Genomic DNA, 21,439 nt, shown 5'->3' with positions numbered 1-21,439 from the left:
TTAAAGTTAACTCTCTATTGCTAATCCGGTTGTCTTCCTTAATTTTCCACTTGCCTTTTTATTAACAGCTATTTCAAGGCTGTTTGCTGTTGTTATTATTGTTTTTTTGTTTTGGGGGTTTTTTTTTGCTTCTTTCTTGGTCAGCCTGATAGGTGCTTCTACTGTAGCTATTTATGTGATAAGTCCTCTCTTTTTAAACTGCAAAGAGCATGCTTACATCTCTTTTGGGCCTATTAAATGACTGCAGCTTTTGATGACTCTTTAACCTAAGATTTGAAATATTTGGTGTCAGCTAGACATGAAATGAGAATACTCATGTAGGAAAGACAAAGAAAAATTGTTTATACAACAAAGACATCTTTACAATGAGACGCATTGTTATTAGCTGCTGGTAAGTTTAAAAATTATAAATTATTTCATTTACTACTGAAGACATTTTGCATTTTGTAATACGATTTGTTTTAATTTTTATTGATGCACATACAAAATCACATATCACATTATTTTGTCTTTCAGATATATTATTTCCGTTGAAGTAATGCAGTTTATAGAGGTATATAATTTACTTAGTATTCATTTATAAATACTGAAGATTACAAAATGTTTTTAAAAAGCAGTATTAGATTAGTAGAAATCATAAGATGTAGGAGACAGAGTCTCCTAGTTTTTAAGAATCTATAGATATGTGCTAATGCATAGGTACATAATATTTTAGGCCTTCAGTATTCTTGATTGAGTAAAATTATTTCATGATGCTCTGGGAAATTCCAACATGAAAAACACTGAAACAAACAAAAAAAAGTAAAAGATATATGTGCATTTAATTAAGACCCCAATAACAATGCCTTTATATTTATATAAAAATTTTCAATATTCAAATTATTTTTGGATACATTTTTGGTTATAATGGAAGTCCGATGAAACAAGTTCTATTTATTAAGATTCCATCTTTTAACAGTCTCTTCAGCAAGTGATGTTGGGAAAGTTGGAGAGCCGCATGTAAATCAATGAAGTTAGAATACACCCTCACACCATACACAAAAATAAACTCAAAACGGCTTAAAGACTTAAATATTGACATGACATAAAACTCTTAGAAGAGAACACAGGCAAAACATTCTCTGAAATAAACTGTACCAATGTTTTTTTAGACCAGTTTCCCAGGCAATAGAAATAAAAGCAAAAATAAACAAATGGGACCTAATCAAATTTACAAGCTTTTGTACAGCAAAGGGAACAATAAACAAAATGAAAACACAACCTACACACTGGGAGAAAATAGTTGCAAATGATGCAACCGACAAGGGCTTAATTTCAAAAATATACAAACAGCTCATACAACTCAGTAACAAAAAAACAAACAACCCAATCAAAAATTTGGCAGAAGACCTAAACAGACATTTCTTCCAAGAAGACATACAGATGGCCAAGAGGCACATGAAAAGCTGCTCAAAATCAATAATTATCAGAGAAACGTAAATCAAAACTAGAATGAGGTACCACCTCACACCAGTTAGAATGGCCATCATTTTAAAAAATCTACAAATAACAAATGTTGGAGAGGGTGTGGGGAAAAGGGAACCCTCTTACACTGTTGGTGGGAATGTAAATTGGTGTAATCAGTATGGAAAACAGTTCAGAGGTTCCTCAAAAAACTAAAAACAGAGTTGCAATAAAATCCTTCAATCCCACTCCTGGGCATATATCCAGAGAAAACTATAATTCGAAAACATATATGCACCCCTATGTTCATAGCAGCACTATTTACAATAGTCAAGATGTGGAAACAATCTAAATATCCACTGACAGATGAATGGATAAAGAAGATGTGGTACATATGTACAATGAAATACTACTCAGCCATAAAAAGAGTGCAATAATGCCATTTGCAGCAACATGGATGGACCTAGAGATTATCATACTAAGTGAAGTAAGTCAGACAAAGACAAATACCATATGATATCACTTATATGTGGAATCTAAAATATGACACAAATGAGCTTATTTATTAAACAGAAACACACTCACAGACGTAGAGAACACACTTGTGTTTGCCAAGGGTAGGGAGGGATGGAGTAAGAGTTTGGGATTAGCAGATGCAAACTATTATATATAGGATGAATAAACAACAAGGTCCTACTGTATAGCACAGGGAGCTATATTCAACATCCTGTGATAAACCATAATGGGAAAATATATGAAAAAGAATGCATATACATGTATAACTGAATCCCTTTGCTGTAAAGTAGAAATTAATACAACATTGTAAATCAACTATACTTCAATAAAATAAATTTTAAAAAAAGAGTCCATCTTGTAATTGAGAGAACCGAGACTCTAATAGCTTCAATGCTGAGTATTATGTTGGCTACACAGTAATTAATTAGTAATTAAAATATGTCACAGAGTTACTGTTGGCATTATTTACTGCTATTGCTTTCACTAAAATGTACTTTGTCTATTTTAAAGATTTTATTTTTAAAATTTTTTTGTGATACATGTGTATATTTTACTTTATTTTTTTTATTGGAGTATAGTTGCTTTACAACACTGTGATAGTTTATACTGTACAGCAAAAGTGAATCAGCTTTACGTATACATATAGCTCCTCTTTTTTGGATTTCCTTCTCATTTAGGTCAGTTCCCTGTGCTATACAGTAGGTTCTCATTAGTTACCTATTTTGTACATAGCATCAATAGTGTATATATGTCAATTCCAATCTCCCAATTGCTCCCACCCCACCTTCTCCCTTGAGAAAAACAAATATCGTATATTAACACATATATGTGGAATCTGAAAAAAAATGGTATAGACGATCTTATTTACAAAGCAGAAATTGAGATACAGACATAGAGAACAAACGTATAAAGATTTTAAAAATCAGAACTTGGCACACTTTTCTATGTATACTAGTATATACTTAAATTGGAAAAATATACAGTGGGTTCTGACTTAGTCTGTCATCATCCACAAAGGCATTGCTCCTCAAATATTAATGTGCATATCAATCTTTTGGGGAGGTTGGTAAAAATCCAATTCTGATTCAATAATTTTGGACTGTGTGAAGTTGTGTCAGAGTCTCTAACAGATTCCCAGGTAATGCTGAGAACCATAAACTACATTTTAGGAAGCAAGGCTTTAAAGAACTGGTTATAATGAGTGTGGTTAGGAGACTATTTCTGGTTACCATTCAAGAACCTCTTTCATGTGTCCCAGATGGACTTATGCCTCCCAGTGTGTGCTGAGAGAGCTCTCACCCATATTCTTTCAAGCTCTTTTAATTTTACCATTAATATCCAAAATCTCTTAGCTACATAGATTTTATTATTGAATTTTGTTTGTAAGGTCTGAGTAAATTGAATATTCCCCCTTTCCAGACCACATTCCCTTACCTCATCTTCACTCAAAGAAATTTACATTCACCTCTATTGTTTTTCCATGCTAATAAAATTATATAAAGCATTATATTTAGAGGTGTAATTTTAAATTTGTTTTGGAAAAATGAAATCATAATAAAACTACCTCTCTGCATTTTACAGTTTTCACTTAGTAGATCAAGATGAAAAACTTCTATGTGACTACTCTTTTTAATAGCTTCATATTCTCCATAGTTTGGATATGCCATATTTGTACAGCAATTCTTTTACACAGAGGCATCCATCTTATTTCATTTTTTGCCACAGCACAGTTACAATAAACATCCTGTAACTGTATGAGTGAGACATATTTCTATAGGGTATATTCATAGAAGAAATTTGACTATATATATTTCTATTTTAATGGATTTTGTCATAGAGATTTCTAAGTACTGTACAATTTATATTTCTACTAGCAATATATTATAGGACTTTCTTTTTCCTGTTAACAATGGTATTGCTAATCAGAAAAATATACATTGAATGTATCATATCTTGTAATGTAAAATCAATAAACCACTTATTATATATATTTGCCAATTTTCAGAATACTGGCCACACTATATTACAGGGGTTAACTCAGTTGCAAATATTTTTTTTTAATATCTTTACTGGAGTATAATTGCTTTACATTGTTGTGTTAGCTGCTGCCTTATAACAAAGTGAATCACCTATACGTATACATATATCCCCATATCCCCTCCCTCTTGCATCTCCCTCCCACCCTTCCTATCCCATCCCTCTAGGTGGTCACAAAGCACCGAGCTGATCTCCCTGTGCTATGCAGCTGCTTCCCACTAGCTATCTATTTTACATTTGGTCATATATATAAGTCCATGCCACTCTCTCACTTCGTCCCAGCGTACCCTTCCCCCTTCCCATGTCCTCAAGTCCATTCTCTACATCTGCGTCTTTATTCCTGTCCTGACAGTAGGTTCTTCATAACCTTTCCTTTTTTTTTTTTAGATTCCATGTATGTGTTAGCATACAGTATTTGTTTTTCTCTTTCTGACTTACTTCACTTGGTATGACAGACTCTAGGTCCATCCAAAATAACTCAATTTTGTTTCGTTTTATGGCTGAGTAATACTCCATTGTATATACGTGCCACATCTTCTTTTTGTTGTTGTTGTATTTTTGTTTTTCCTGTTAAACTGTCTTTTTTTTTTTTCACGTTTTTATTGGAGTAAAATTGCTTTACAATGGTGTGTTACTTTCTGCTTTATAACAAAGGGAATCAGTTATACATATACATATATCCCCATATCTCTTCCCTCCTGCGTCTCCCTCCCTCCCACCATCCCTATCCCACCCTTCTAGCTGGTCACAAAGCACCGAGCTGATCTCCCTGTGCTATGCGACTGATTCCCACTAACTACCTATTTTACATTTGGTAGTGTTTATATGTCCATATATAAACTACCACTCTCTCACTTTGTACAAGCTTACCCTTCCCCCTCCCTGTGTCCTCAAGTCCATTCTCTACTAGGTCTGCATCTTTATTCCCATCTTGCTCCTGGTTCTTCATGACAATTTTTTTTCTTTTTTTTTTAGATGCCATATATATGTGTTAGCATACGGTATTTGTTTTCCTCTTTCTCACTTACTTTACTCTGTATGACAGAATCCAGGTCCATCCACCCACTACAAATAACTCAATTTTGTTTCTTTTTCTGGGTGAGTAATATTCCATTGTATATATGTGCCACATCTTCTTTATCCATTCATCTGTCGATGGACACTTAGGTTGCTTCCATGTCCTAGCTATTGTAAATAGTGCTGCAATGAACATTGTGGTACATGACACTTTTTGAATTATGGTTTTCTCAGGATATATGCGCAGTAGTGAGATTGCTGGGTCGTATGGTAGGTCTATTTTTAGTTTTTTAAGGAACCTCCATACTGTTCTTCATAGTGGCTGTATCAATTTACATTCCCAGCAACAGTGCAAGAGGGTTTCCTTTTCTCCACACCCTCTCCAGCATTTATGGTTTGTAGAATTTTTGATGATGGCCATTCTGACCGGTGTGAGGTGATACCTCATTGTAGTTTGATTTGCATTTCTCTGATGATTAGTGATGTTCAACATTGTTTCATGTGTTTGTGACCATCTGTATATCTTCTATAAAGGAATCTCTATTTAGCTCTTCTGCCCATTTTTGGACTGGGTTGTTTGTTTGTTTGTTTTTTTGATATTGAGCTTCATGAGCTGCTTGTAAATTTTGGAGCTTAATCCTTTCTCAGTTGCTTTGTTTGCAAATATTATCTCCCATTCTGACGGTTGTTTTTTCTTCTTCTTTATGGTCTCCTTTGCTGTGCAAAAGCTTTTAAGTGTCATTAGGTCCTATTTGTTTATTTTTGTTTTTATTTCCATTTCTCTAGGAGGTGGATCAAAAAAGATCTTGCTGTGATTTATGTCATAGAGTGTGCTGCCTATGTTTTCCTCTAAGAGTTTTATAGTGTCTGGCTTTACATTCAGGTCTTTAATCCATTTTGAGTTTATTTTTGTTTATGGTGTTAGGGTGTGTTCTAATTTCATTCTTTTACATGTAGCTGTCCAGTTTTCCCAGCACCAGTTATTGAAGAGGCTGTCTTTTCTCCATTGCATATTCTTGCCTCCTTTGTCACAGATAAGGTGACCATATGTGCGTGGGTTTATCTCTGGGCTTTCTATCCTGTTCTATTGATCTGTATTTCTGTTTTTCTACCAGTACTATACTGTCTTGATTACTGTAGCTTTGTAGTATAGTCTGAAGTCAGTGAGCCTGATTCCTCCAGCTCTGTTATTCTTTCTCAAGATTGCTTGGCTATTCATGTCTTGTGAGTTTCCATACAAATTGTGAAATTTTTTGTTCCAGTTCTGGTGAAAAATAGCATTGGCAGTTTGATAGGGATTGCACTGAATCTGTAGATTCCTTTGGGTACTGTAGTAATTTCCACAATGTTGATTCTTCATCCAAGAACACGGTATATGTCTCCATCTGTCTGTATCATCTTTAACTATTTTCATCCATATCTTAGAGTTTTCTGCATACAGGTCTTTTGTCTCCTTAGGTAGGTGTATTCCTAAGTATTGTATTCTTTTTGCTCCAGTGGTAAATGAGAGTGTTTCCTTAATTTCTCTTTCAGATTTTTCATCATTAGTGTATAGGAATGCAAGAGAGTTCTGTGCATTAACTTTGTATTCTGCTACTTTACCAAAATCATTGATTAGCTCCAGTAGTTTTCTGGTAGCATCTTTAGGATTCTCTATATATAGTATCATGTCATCTGCAAACAGTGACAGTTTTACTGCTTCTTTTCCAATTTGGATTCCTTTTATTTCTTTTGTGTCTCTGATTGCTGTGGCTAAAACTGCCAAAACAATGTTGAATAACAGTGCTGAGAGGGGAAATCTTGTCTTGTTCCTGATCTTAGTGGAAATGGTTTCAGTTTTTCAACATTGAGAATGGTGTTGGCTGTGGATTTGTAATATACGGTCTTTATTATGTTGAGGTTAAGTTCTCTCTATGCCTATTTTCTGGAGAGTTTTTATCATAAATGGGTGTTGAATTTTCTTGAAAACTTTTTCTGCACCTATTGAGATGATCATATGGTTTTTATCCTACAGTTTATTAATATGGTGTATCATATTGATTGATTTGCGTATATTGAAGAATCCTTGCATTCCTGGGATAAACCCCACTTGATCATGGTGTATGATCCTTTTAATGTGTTGTTGCATTCTGTTGGCTAGTATTTTGTTGAGGATTTCTGCATCTATGATCATCAGTGATACTGGCCTGTAGTTTTCTTGTTTTGTAACATCTTTGTCTGGTTTTGGTATCAGGGTGATGGTGGCCTCTTAGAATGAGTTTGGGAGTGTTCCTCTCGCTGCTATATTTTAGAAGAGTTTGAGAAGGATAGATGTTAACACTTCTCTAAATGTTTGATAGAATTCTCCTGTGAATCCATCTGGTCTTGGGCTTTTGTTTGTTGGAAGATTTTAAATCACAGTTTCAATTTCAGTGCTTGGTCTGTTTATATTTTCTATTTCTTCCTGGTTCAGCCTCGTAAGTTGTGCTTTTCTAAGAATTTGTCCATTTCTTCCAGGTTGTCCATTTTATTGGCATAGAGTTGCTCCTAGTAATCTCTCATGATCCTTTGTATTTCTGCAGTGTCAGCTGTTACGTCTCCTTTTTCACGTCTAATTCTGTTGATTTGAGTCTCTTCCCTTTTTTTCTTGATGAGTCTAGCTAATGGTTTATCAATCTTGTTTATCTACTCAAAGAATCAGGTTTTAGTTTTATTGATCTTTGCTATTGTTTCCTTCATTTCTTTTTCATTGTTTTCTGATCTGACCTTTATGATTTATTTCCTTCTGCTAAGTTTGGGTTTTTTTTGTTCTTTTTTCTCTAATTGCTTTAGGTGTAAGGTTAGATTGTTTATTTGAGATGTTTCTTGTTTCTTGAGGTAGGATTCTATTGCCATAAACTTCCCTCTTAGAACTACTTTTGCTGCATCCCATAGGTTTTGGGCCATAGTGTTTTCATTTGTTTCTAGGTATTTCTTGATTTCCTCTTTGATTTCTTCAATGATCTCTTGGTTATTTAGTAGCATATGGTTTAGCCTCCATGTGTCTGTATTTTTTACAGATTTTTTTTCTGTAATTGACATCTAGTCTCATAGCATTGTGGTCAGAGAAAGTACTTGACACAATTTCAATTTTCTTAAATTTACTAAGGCTCCATTTGTGACCCAAGATAAGATCTATCCTGGAGAATGTTCCATAAGCACTTGAGAAGAAAGTGTATTCTGCTGTTTTTGGATGGAATGTCCTATAAATATCAGTTAAGTCCATCTTGTTTAATGTATCATTTAAAGCTTGTGTTTCCTTATTTATTTTCATTTTGGATGATTTGTCCATTGGTGAAAGTGGGGTGTTAAAGTCCCCTACTATGACTGTGTTACTGTCAATATCCTCTTTTATTGCTGTTAGCATTTTCCTTCCGTATTGAGGTGCTCTTATGTTGGTTGCATAAATATTTACAATTGTTATATCTTCGTCTTGGGTTGATCCCTTGATCATTATGTAGTCTCCTTCTTTGCCTCTTGTAATAGTCTTTATTTTAAAGTCTATTTTGTCTGCTATGAGAATTGCTACTCCAACTTTCTTTTGATTTCCATTTGCATGGAATATCTTTTTCCATCACCTCACTTTCAGTCTGTATGTATCCGTAGGTCTGAAGTGGGTCTCTTGTAGACAACATATATACGGGGCTTGTTTTCATATTCATTCAGCCAGTCTATGTCTTTTGGTTGGAGCATTTAATCCATTTACATTTAAGGTAACTATCAATATGTATGTTCTATTACCATTTTCTTAATTGTTTTGGGTTTGTTATTGTAGGTCTTTTCCTTCTCTTGTGTTTCCTGCCTAGAGAAGTTCCTTTAGCATTGGTTGTAAAGCTGGTTTGATGGTGCTGAATTCTCTTACCTTTTGCTTGCCTGTAAAGGTTTTAATTTCTCTGTCGAATCTGAATGAGATCCTTGCTGGGTAGAGTAATCTTGGTTGTAGGTTTTTCTCTTTCATCACTTTAAATATGTCCTGTCACTCCCTTCTGGCTTGCAGAATTTCTGCTGAAATATCAGCTGTTAACCTTATGGGGATTCCCTTGTATGTTATGTGTTGCTTTTCCTTTGCTGCTTTCAGTATATTTTCTTTGTGTTTAATTTTTGATAGTTTAATTAATATATATCTTGTCATGTTTCTCCTTGTATTTATCCCATATGGGACCCTCTGCGTTTCCTGATTTTGATTATTTCCTTTCCCATACTAGGGAAGTTTTCAACTATAATCTCTTCAAATATTTTCTCAGTCCCTTTCTTTTTCTCTTCTTTTTCTGGGACCTCTATAATTCAAATGTTGGTGCATTTAATGTTGTTCCAGAGGTCTCTGAGACCATCCTCGATTCTCTTCATTCTTTTTTCTTTATTCTGCTCTGTGGTAGTTATTTCCACTATTTTATCTTCCAGGTCATTTATCCATTCCTCTGCCTCAGTTATTGTGCTACTGATTCCTTCTAGAGAATTTTAAATTTCATTTATTGTGTTGTTCATCATTGTTTGTTTGCTGTTTAGTTCTGCTAGGTCCTTGTTAAATGTTTTTTCTCTATTCTATTTCCAAGATTTTGGATCAACTTTACTATCATTACTCTGAGTTCTTTTTCAGGTAGACTGCCTATTTCCTCTTCATTTGTTTGGTCTGGTGGGTTTTTACCTTGCTCCTTCATCTGCTGTGTGTTTCTCTGTCTTCTCACTTTTCTTAACTTACTGTGTTTGGGGTCTCCTTTTCGCAGGCTGTAGGTTCATAGTTCCCGTTGTTTTTCATGTCTGCCACCAGCAGGTATGGTTGGTTCAGTGGGTTGTGTAGGCTTCCTGGTAGAGGGGACTGATGCCTGTTTTCTGGTGGATGAGGCTGGATCTTGTCTTTCTGGTGGGCAGGACTCTGTCCAGTGGTGTGTTTTGGGGTGTCTTGAACTTATGATTTTAGGCAGCCTTTCTGCTAATGGGTGGGGTTGTGTTCCTGTCTTGCTAGTTGTTTGGCATGGGGTGTCCAGCACTGGAGCTTGCTGCTCGTTGAGTGGAGCTGGGTCTTAGCGTCGAGAAGGAGATCTCTGGGAGAGCTCTCCCTGATTGGTATTATGGGGATCTGGGATTTTCTGATGGACCTATGCTCTGAACCCGGCTCTCCCACCTCAGAGGCTCAGGCTTGACACCCGGCCAGAGCACCAAGACCCTGTCAGCTGCACAGCAGTGAATGTGGCATTCTCCATTATGAAGTCAGATTATGAGGGCCTATAATAGCTGTTCTGGCTGACTGGTAGTAATTTGTCTAGGAGGCTGTCTCCAGCAGCCGGTGGCTAAAAGAGTAGGTCTCTGGATGTTCTCCCAGAATCTTAAACGTTTTCATAGAGGTCTTCACTGGGTTCAGTTATGGATTCGGTACCGATGGTCTCAAGAACACCTTACTCTCTCAAGGTTGTGTGCTTGAAACAGCTCCTAAGTCTAAGGGTCTACAAGCTGCAGGAAGACAAGACCACCCGGGGCAGACTGCAAGCCATGATTCTTGCCACGAACCCTGATGCCGCCATTGTGGGATCCGGCTTCCCCTGCTGTTCTTTACTCTGAAAAGGAAGTGCAGGGAAGTAGCATTCTAGATAGAGCTTGCTAGCCAGGGGGACACCTCAAAGGACTGTGGTGAACATTAGATAAGTCAGTACACATCAAAGTTCCAACAGCTCTTCCATCTCCTTTAGTATCACATCTCCTTCCAAGCATTCCACACTCACATTCATTCAGGTTGTTGCACAGCCCAGTCCAAATCACCTTAAAATCTGCCTTGCTGATAAATCTAGTGTGAGAGGGATCAAATTCTTGAAACTTTTTTCTGAGATCATCCCTTAACCTCACCACGAATCAAACATGGCCGTGAATTGGAGGTATCTGACATTTCCATTTTCATCAGGGTGGATTCTGTCAAGTAGCAACTCAACATCTTCATCAGTAATCTCCACACCAAACCTTGAAGAAGTCTTGTTACCACACACAAGCCCTTTTCCTGAAGTAGCGGCAGGACAACTCCCGTCTGTGACCATGGGCTAGGGTCAAGGCTAGGATAGGTGCAATGATGAATACAGTGGTGGAGGATGTGGCTGGTAGCAGGGGTTCCTTAGTGAACAGCTTGATTGCATCAGCAAAGGGTTGGAGCAGACCATGAGGGCCTACAATGTTTGGTCCTTTTCGGAGTTGTATGTAGCCTAAGATTTTATGTTCTACTAGTGTCAGGAATGCTATGGCTGAGAGGATAGGGAGGATGAGCATTAAAATGTTAATTATAAACATTTTGTTGGGGAGAGGGTTTGAAACTCTGAGTATAAAGGTTTAAGTTTTATGCAATTACCAGGCTCTGCCACCCCAACAAAACCCTGGTCTCAGGTAGATTAGTTTGTGCTCACTTATTAAGCTGAGATTAGATCATTAATTGCATTAAAGGCGCTTATTTAAAGTGGGCCTTATTTCTCTTGTCCTTTCGTACTGGGAGAAATGCGTAATAGATAGAAACCAACCTGGATTCCTCCAGTCTGAACTCAGATCACGTAGGACTTTAATCATTGAACAAACGAACATTTAATAGCAGTTACATCATTAGTATGTCCTGATCCAACATTGAGGTCGTAAACCCTATTGTCGATATGGACTCTAGAATAGTATTGTGCTGTTATCCCTAGGGTAACTTGTTCTGTTGATCAATTTTTTGGATCAATAAGTGATACTATGCTTTGGCTAGCAGGTCTAGGCTTTAATCCTTTGGAGGGTTTTCTGTGCTCCGAGGTCACCCCAACCGAAATTGTCAACCCATGTAAAATTTTGTTATTCCTTGGTGGTTCAAGATTGTGATTTTGGGATTGATTAATTGAAGCTCCATAGGGTCTTCTCGTCTTATTTTGTTATCCTCGCCTTTTCACAGGGAGGTCAATTTCACTGATTAAAAGTAAGACAGTAAAACCCTCGTGTGGCCATTCATACAAGTCCTTATTTAGAGAACAAGTGATTATGCTACCTTTGCACAGTCAGGATACCGCGGCCGTTTAACGACTGTCACCAGGCAGGCAGTGTCTCTAATACTGGTGATACTAGAGGTGATGTTTTTGGTAAACAGGCGGGGTTTGTGTTTGCTGAGTTCCTTTTACTTTTTTTAATCTTTTCTTGGGTGCACGCCTGTGTTGGGTTAACAGTGTTTTTAATAAATAATTTAGTGTTGGATTATATTTATTTGCTGTTAATTATCAGTATATTATTAGTTGCTGATGTAAACTTGTGCAAGGAGAAATATTTCTTGTTACTCATGTTAACAGTATTGTTTCTATAGTCTTATAGATTAGTCCAGTAATTAGGCTAGGAGTTGATTTACTTAATATTGGAATTAAAATGTTTTGTTGTCGAGCTTGAACGCTTTCTTAACTGGTGGCTGCTTTTAGGCCAACTATGGTATTGTTTGTTTTTACTCTCTAGTCAGGGTTGTATCCATTTGTAAAAAGCTGTACCTTTTTAGACTAACATCTAAATATACGTTGAGGCTTATTATGGTTTCTAGTATTATTTAATGTTGAACTAAAATTCTTTTCCTGGACAACCAGCTATCACCAGGCTCGTTAGGCTTTTCACCTCTACTTATAAATCTTCTCACTATTTTGCCATATAGATGAGTTCATTCTATTAACTGTTCATAAGTAGCTCGGCTGGTTTCGGGTAGTTTAGCTTAAGTTCTCTTTGTTAAATTGTTACTAGTTAATTCATTATGCAAAAGGTACAAGGGGTAAACTTTGCTTTTTATTACTTTTAATTTTTCTTTCATCATTCCCTTACGGTACTTTCTCTATAGTGCCATCAGTGTTTAAATTTCTATCTCCTATACTTTAGATGTCTGGTGAATGTTTTATTTGATTGGTTTGTGTTAGTAATGGTGGGAAAGGTGTGGGCTAGATTTGGTTAAAGACATACATAGCTTATGAAATCTTCTAGGTGTAAACTAGGTGCTTTATTTAAGCTATATCTTGTTTTATCCAAGCACACTTTCCAGTATGCTTACCTTGTTACTACTTGTCTCCTCTCATATAATTGTCTAGCATGTGTTGATGGACTAGGGCTTTGTCATGGCATTTGAGGAGGGTGATGGGCAGTGTGTGCGTGCTTCATGGCCTTATTCAATTAAGGGCTCTATTCTTAATTTACTACTAAATCCCCCTTTGATTTTTAGGTTTCATAAAAACTTTCGTGTGAATATAAAGGGTGTTCTTGGTATAGAAAATGTAGCCCGTTTTTTCCATCCCATAAGTTACACCTTGATCTAATGTTTTTATGTATTATAGTTATGCTTACTTTTGCTCCTTTTTAGGGTTTGCTGAAGATGGCAGTACATAGACTGGAGTAGCAAGGGTTGGTGAGGTTAATCGGGGTTTATCAGTTATAGAACAGGCTCCTCTAGAGGGGTGTGAAGCATCGGCAAGTCCTCTGAGTTTTAGGCTGTTGCTGGTAGTACTCTAGCGAATAATCTAGTTTTTATGGTTATTTGGGTTTAGGGCTAAGCATAGTGGGGTATCTAATCCCAGTCTGGGTCTTAGCTATCATGTGATCAGATTATATTGAAGTCACTTTCGTAGTTTATTTTAGTTTTAATTATGGCTTTCTACAGCTTAATTAAGGTTTAACTTTATCTTGTGTGGCTCTTTAACACACTTTACGCCATAGTTCTATTAGCTCGGGTCAATAATCGTATGATTATTGACCCGCAGTGGCTGGCACGAAGTTTACCAACCCTAATTAATATGGCTTAGTCAAACTTTCGTTCATGGCTTAATTTTTATCATTGCTGTCTCCCGTGGGGGTGTGGCTAAGCAAGGTGTTGTAAGTTGCTGGTGTGGCATGCTTGATACCTGTTCCTTTTAATCTTAGTGACCTAGAGGGCACTCTCACTGAGATGTGGATATTTGCATGTGTAATTCTATTAAAAACTAATAGAAAGTCTGGGACCAAACCTTTATATTTATGGGGCTAGTAGGCCCATCTAGACATTTTCAGTGTCTTGCTTTATGAGGTGTTTAAGCTACATTAACTTGCTGTACGTAGGTGATGTTTGTATGTTTATATTATGTGGCTTATGTCAGATTTAGTATTAGATTTTCGATAGGATGATTGGTGAATCTAGGGGGGAGTCTGTCTATATGGGTGGCGAATGTCTAAGTAGTTCATTGGTATGATATGGGGGGTTGAGGCTTAATTCGTTATAATATACAATTATTCAAATCTGCGGGGGGGGGATAGTAAAGTATTATGTTCTGTAACCATTATTTCAACTGCACACATTGGTTGTGCTAGCCAGAGAGCAAATACATACAAGTCCAGCTACAATTTGCTTGACTGTGTTAAGACCTTTTAAGGTCATGGCTGAATCCAAGCAATCTTCCCCCCAAAATAAAAAATACCAAATGTATGAAATCACAGTTATGTGTGAGCATGGGCTGATTAGTCATTAGTCCATAGAGATGTCTTATTTAAGGTGAAAGAGTGGGCGATTTTAAGTGGGATGGCCCTGAAGTAAGAACCAGATGTCTGATAAAGTTCACTAATAGAAACCCCCACGGTTCATGGGCCCAGAGTGAGAAGAGGGATCCCTGCCGAGCGGGTTGCTGGTTTCACGCAGCATGGTGATTAAGTTCGCGATATAATGGACAGGATTATAGGACATGTTGGCTTGAATTGATTTAACTTAATGTACTATGTACGATCAATAATAACTATGTACTATGTAATATTAATAATAGACTATACATGCTTATTATTCATGGTGCAAACAACTTAATGCACAATTATACATACGATGTACATGTACATATACACGAGAGAGACGCTGTTTTGATTATGTGGCAGTACAAGCATGCACGACTTACATAGCATGTATGCAGTAAAATAAATTATTTTTAGTACTGACATAGCACTGTAGTTTTGTGAATGTCTTATATCTTTTTTCAGGGAATAGTTTATATAGAATTTCAGCCTTGAGTCTTGGGGAGATGTGCTGTTCTCCTTTTCCAGTTTACAAGACTGGGGTATTGTGTTATACTACAAAGACTCTTCATTTCAGGAGTTTGTTTTCTTTTCTTTTTCTTTCTTTTTTTTTTTTTTTGGTACACGGGCTTCTCACTGTTGTGGCCTCTCCCGTTGCAGAGCATAGGCTCCGGACGCGCAGGCCCAGCCGCTCCGCGGCATGTGGGATCCTCCCAAACCGGGGCACGAACCCGTGTCCCCCGCATCGGCAGGCGGACTCTCAACCACTGCGCCACCAGGAAAGCCCAGGAGCTTGTTTTTCATGAGACTAGCTATTGGTATTAATACTAGAATTAAAAGAAAGTATAGGATAGATGCAAGCTGTCTGACAGTCATATACGGGTACTCCACAGGCTGTCCTCCGATTCATGTTAGTGTCAGTAAGTCTGCCACTAGTACTCAGAACAAGAATTGACTGAAGGGTTGAAATATTATGCTTCATTGTTTAGATGTATGGAGTATTGGAATGAATGCCAAGATTAGGATCGAGAGTGGCAGAGCTAAGACTCCTCTAGTTTGTTGGGGATTGATCATAGGATTGCATATGTGAATAGAAAGTATCATTCTGGTTTGATGTGTGGTGGCATGCTGGGGTGTAGTTGTCAGGATCTCCTAACAGGTCGGGTGAGAATAGGGCTAGTACCAACAAGGCTAAGATTAATAGTAAAGCGTCCAAAATGTCTTTAACTGTATAATAGGGGTGGAATTGGATTTTGTCTGTATCGGATGGAATTCCTGTGGGGTTGTTAGATCCTGTTTCTTGGAGGAATAGGTGGACGGCCGCTAGTGCTGTGATGATGAAAGGGAGAATGAAGTGGAAGGCTAAGAATCGTGTTAGTGTTGCTTTATTTACAGAAAAACCACCTCAGATTCATTCGACAAGGGTGGTGCCGATACATGGGATTGCTGAGAGTAGGTTTGTGATAACAGTTGCACCTCAGAATGATATCTGTCCTCAGGGTAGGATGTAGCCTATAAATGCGGTGGCTATGACTGTAAGTAGCAGGATAATTCCAATGTTTCATGTTTCCTGAGAGGCGTAGGATCTTTAGTACCAGCCACATCCTATGGGGGCATAAAGGCAAATAAAAAACATGGAAGCTCTGTTTGCATGTATGTACCGGATGATTCAGCCATAGTTGACGTCTCGGCAGATGTGTGTTACTGATGACAAGGCAGTTGTTGTGTCTGGTGTGTAGTGTATTGCCAAGAATAGGCCTGTTAGGATTTGTAGGAGTAGGCAGACACCTAGCAGGGAGCCAAAGTTTCATCATGATGAGATATTTGATGGGGTGGGGAGGTCAATGTGTTGTTGAGAATTCTTATTAGTGGGTGGATTTTTCGGGTGTTGGTCATTGGTGTTCTTGTAGTTGAATGACAACGATGATTTTTTATGTCATTGGTTATGGTTGAAGTCCACATGGGAATAATGATGACATACATTGTATTTATTTTGAGCATTATTTTTGTGATTAGTTTTGTGGGGGTTTCTTCAAAATCTTCTCCTATTTATGGGGGTCTAGGGTTGACTGTGGGTGGTGGTGTTGGGTGCGGGATTGTCTTAAATTTTGGTGGTTCATTTTTAGGTTTAATGGTATTTCTGATTTATTTAGGGGGAATATTGGTCATGTTTGGTTATACAATGGCTATGGCCACCAAACAATACCCTGAGGTTTGGGTTTCTAACAAGGTTGTGTTAGGAGCATTTCTTTTAGGGTTAGTAGTAGAGTTTTTAATAGTACTTTATATTTTGAAGGATGAGGATATGGAGATTGTGTTTGAGTTTAATGGGCTGGGAGATTGAGTTATTTGTGATACTGGTGACTCTGGGTTTTTCAGTGAAGAGGCTATGGGAACTGTGGCGTTATATAGTTATGGTACTTGGTTGGTGATTGTTACGGGTTGGTCATTATTTATTGGTGTTGTGGTTATTATGGAGATTACTCAGGGTAATTAAATAGCAGCATGCTGAGGGTGATAGAAATAAGGAATGATTAGAAGTAGAGCTTTGTAGAGTAATGTCTTTTTTAAAAAAATGTTTTTTACATCTTTATGGAGTATAATTGCTTTACAATGGTGTGTTAGTTTCTGCTTTACAACAAAGTGAATCAGTTATACATATACATATGTCCCCATATCTCTTCCCTCTTGCACCTCCCTCCCTCCCACCCTTCCTATCCCACCCCTGTAGGTGGTCACAAAGCACCGAGATAAGGCCTTTTTGATTTGAGACTAATGTGGAATATTTTAGTTGAATGAAGGCTGTAGTCTTTGGTAGGATAGTTTCTAGTCAGATTAAGTCTAGTAAGGAGGTTGGCTTATTAATAGATTTAGATGGGGAGATAGGCAGTGTATGATGGTGGGGAAGTATCCTAAAAGAGTGGAGAACTTAGAGGAGTCTGAGGGGTATATATATTTTAAGTTTTGTGTGTTAAGGTTGATTTTGAATGCTAGTACAAAACCCAAGGTTGTTACTACAAGGGCAGTCAATTTTAAATGTAGGGGTATGGTTATTAGGGGGATGGTTGTTGGAGGAATGCTGTTGGAGATGATGAAGCCAGCAAAAATACTTCCGATTAATAGGCGCTTGATGGAGTTGATTAAGAGGGGGTTGTTTTCATTAACAGGCACAGAAGGAGAGAAGCGGGGCTGTCCTAGTAGTGCAAAGAAGATAATGTGAGTGCTATAGATAGCTGTGAGGGAGGTAGCGGTTAGAGTTATTAATAGGGCTCAGGTGTTGGTATAAAACGTAGTGGCGGTTTCAATAATCAGGTCTTTAGAGTAAAATCCAGTGAGAAATGGTATTCCTGTTAGTGCTAGGCATCAAATGATAAGGGCTGTTGCAGTGAACGGTAAGGTCCTGAATAACCCTCTTAGTTTTTGAATGTCCTGCTCATTGACTAGGTTGTGAATGATAGACCCAGAGCATAGAAATAATATGGCTTTAAAGAAAGCGTGCATGCAAATGTGTAAAAATGCTAGAAGAGGTTGGTTCAGGTCAATCATTACTATTATTAAACCTAGTTGGCTGGAGGTAGAGAAGGCAATAACTTTTTCAATATCATTTTGAGTGAGGGCACAGACAGCTGTAAAGAAGGCAGTAAGGGCTCCTAGGCAGAGCATTATTGTTTGAATGAGTTTGTTGCTTTCTATTAAAGGGTAAAATCGGATAAGCAGGAAAACTCCTGCTACAACCATTGTGCTTGAGTGGAGTAGGGCCAAGACTGGGGTAGGGCTTTCTACTGCTGAAGGGAGTCAGGGGTGAAGTGCGAATTGGGCTGATTTTCCGGCTGCGGTAAGAGTCCTATGAGGGGTAGGTTTAAAGAGTTCTGGTTGAGCATGAAAATTTGTTGTAGGTCTCATGCGTTTGTGTTAGATAAAAATCATGTCACTGATATGATGAATCCGACATCTCCGATGCGGTTATATAAAATTGCTTGAAGAGCAGCTGTGTTTGCGTCTGCTTGCCCATACTATCTTCCGATAAGCAGGAAAGATATGATTCCTACTCCTTCTCATCCAATAAAAAGTTGGAAGAGGTTGTTGGCTGTAACAAGGATTAGTATAGTGATAAGGAACAGGAGTAAATACTTGAAGAATTGGTTGATATAAGGGTTGGAGTGTATATATCATATTGAGAATTCTATAATGAACCATGTGACTCTGGGCGAGGGTCACCTTTGTCACCATGTGACCACCTGCCCGGAGACTATAAAATGTGGAGAGACACCCTGAGGCCCCTGAGAGATTCTCAGTTGCAAATATTAATCGTAATCAATACTAGGTATATTAACTTTGTTTATGGTGTATTTTGTGATGTAGCATATTTTAAAAAAACATATAGTCATATATATCTTTTCTTCCATAGCTTCTAGGTGTTCTGACATGGCTAAAATTCTTCCTAACTAATAGGATATTCCTTTAATCTCTGACATTTTATTACAAAATATTTAATTTTTACATTTATGTTGTTTCATCTAAAATTTATTTTTGAATAGTATGAGATAATAATCTTTATTTTCTCCTATTTAGAATGACAGTTGGGTCAACACATTTGATAAATCAGCCATTACGTTCCCACAAAATTAAAATATACCAGTGCCAAATATAAAATTTCAATTATGTATACACTGGAATCTATTGTTCTCCACTTGGTTTCACTCTTGGATTTTCTATTCTTATACCGAAAACAATTTTTTAAAAATTCTGATGACTTTAAATTGTTTCACTTTCTTACAAGGCCAGTCTTCTGTTTTTCTTTGTTGTAATTATTTTGGCTATTCACAAGATTTTAATTTTCAAATAGAACTCAAGATCATTTTACACAACTAAAAACTGATTGCTGTGATCCCATTGGAAATTACATTAAATTTATAATATAATTCAGAGAGAATTGAAAATTTCATCACATTAATCTTTCTGTCAAAAGCATGACATCTCATTCAACTATTCAGATCATATCTTACATTATTAAGATTGAGTAGTTTCCTGTATATAGTGTAATACTTGGTTCCTTAGTCAATGTTTGCTTTTTTCGTCATTTCATTGTTACCATGGTTTTCTACCTCCATATTTTGCTAATTTATTCAAATGCTACAAATTGCTTTTTAAAATTTTTCCTTTGGGGACTTCTGCTTCCCACTATGATAGATTAGCTTGTATTAGACCAACTTGCCCCTTCAAGAATAAGTATAAAATTTGTAAGAAAAACCAAAATCAGCTCTTGGAAAGGTAATAGAGTACAATTAAGAAAACCACAGTTTTACAGGGCAAAGATCCTAGAGAGAAGACAAAAGCGTTGACAAGAGTCCACTATTTTCTACCACTTTTCTTTCAAAGTATATGTTACTTTACTTTCAACGTATAACAGTAGGAAATGTAGTAAACAAGCACAAATAAGGTCAGAACTTATGGTGGCCTCTTGGAACCAGGGGGGCAAATAATTGTAATTCAAGCCTACAAAGTGATCTAATATCTGGAGGAGAAAGACCCTGTAGAAAAGGGAGCTGTAGAAAAATGAGCTTAACATTCTGTTATGCTTTTCTCCTTGAAGCCTTATTCATTTCTTCAAGTCATGGGACAAAGGCTAAGAAATTAAAGGAACACATATTTACAGTCTAAACTAGAGATCAGAATCTATGACCCACAGGTTCAATTCAGCCCAATATCTGTTTTTATAAATAAAGTTTTATTGGAGCAAAGACATATTCATTTGTTTATGGTTTCTGTAATGGATGCTTTTGTGGCTCAGTAGCAGAACTGAGTAGTTATGACAGAGACCGTATGTTCTGAAAAGCCTAAAATATTTACTATTTTGCTGTTCACTTAAAATGTTTGCCGATCCCTGGTCTCATCCAAACAATTTTAATTATAAGGGGGATTTTCTTGATACTAATGCTAGGAAAACAAGGGTAAGAATAAACAAGGATTGTCCTAAACAAAAGCTAATATGAAACTGGCTAAACATCATAAAGACTAAAATAGTTTATCCTTACTTGGACCAGGAAAAGCTGCCCTTACTTCTAGCACATTCTAGAAGTAAAGTAAATAGATCAAAGAGGAAAACAGGATCTTGCAGAGCCCTCCACAATTTTTCAAACACACCATTGGCATTAAATAAATAATTTCCAGGACTGTCAGGAGATGGGGTAAAAATGACAGAAATTCAAGAGGAAAAAAAAAGTCCATATAAGACCATATAAGACAAATCCAGAGCAAACATCATTTTCAATGGTGAAAAACTGAAAGCATTTCCTCTAAGATCAGGAACAAGACAAGACTCTCTCCGCTTTTACCCAACATCAATAGTTTTGGAAGTCTTAGCCATGGCAATCAGAGAAGAAAAAGAAATAAAAGGAAACCAAATTGGAAAAGAAGTAAAACTGTCACTGTTTGCAGGTGACATGATACTATACATAGAAAATCCTAAAGCTGCTATAAGAAGACTACTAGAGCTCATCAATGACTTTAATAAAGTTGCAGGATACAAAATTAATACATAGAAATCTCCTGCATTCCTATACACTAACAACAAAATATCAGAAAGAAAAATTAAGGAAACAATCCCATTTACCATTGCATCCAAAAGAATAAAATCCCTAGGAATAAACTTACCTAAGGAGGCAAAAGGCCTATACTCACAAAACTATAAAACACTGATGAAAGAAATCATAGATGACACAAACAGATGGAGAGATATACCATGATTTTGGACTGGAAGAATCAATATTGTCAAAATGCCTATACTACCCAAAGTAATCTATAGATTCAGTGCAATCCCTATCAAATTATCAATAGCATTTTTCACAGAATTAGAACAAAACATTTTACAATTTGTATGGAAACACAAAGACCCCGAAAAGCCAAAGCAATCTTG

General features: G+C 36.9%; 1 pseudogene; it reads right to left on the bottom strand.

Annotated features, from left to right (window-relative positions):
- Positions 1-20,890, bottom strand: part of LOC117195528 (NADH-ubiquinone oxidoreductase chain 5-like) — an 86,740-nt pseudogene extending 65,850 nt beyond the window's left edge.
- Positions 20,891-21,439: the final 549 nt, after the last annotated feature.

This window comes from Orcinus orca, chromosome 3 (genome assembly GCF_937001465.1).
Source record: "Orcinus orca chromosome 3, mOrcOrc1.1, whole genome shotgun sequence".
Lineage (NCBI taxonomy): Eukaryota > Metazoa > Chordata > Mammalia > Artiodactyla > Delphinidae > Orcinus > Orcinus orca.
Note: the sequence above shows the minus strand (reverse complement) of the source record. Positions and strands in the feature narration are given on the sequence as shown.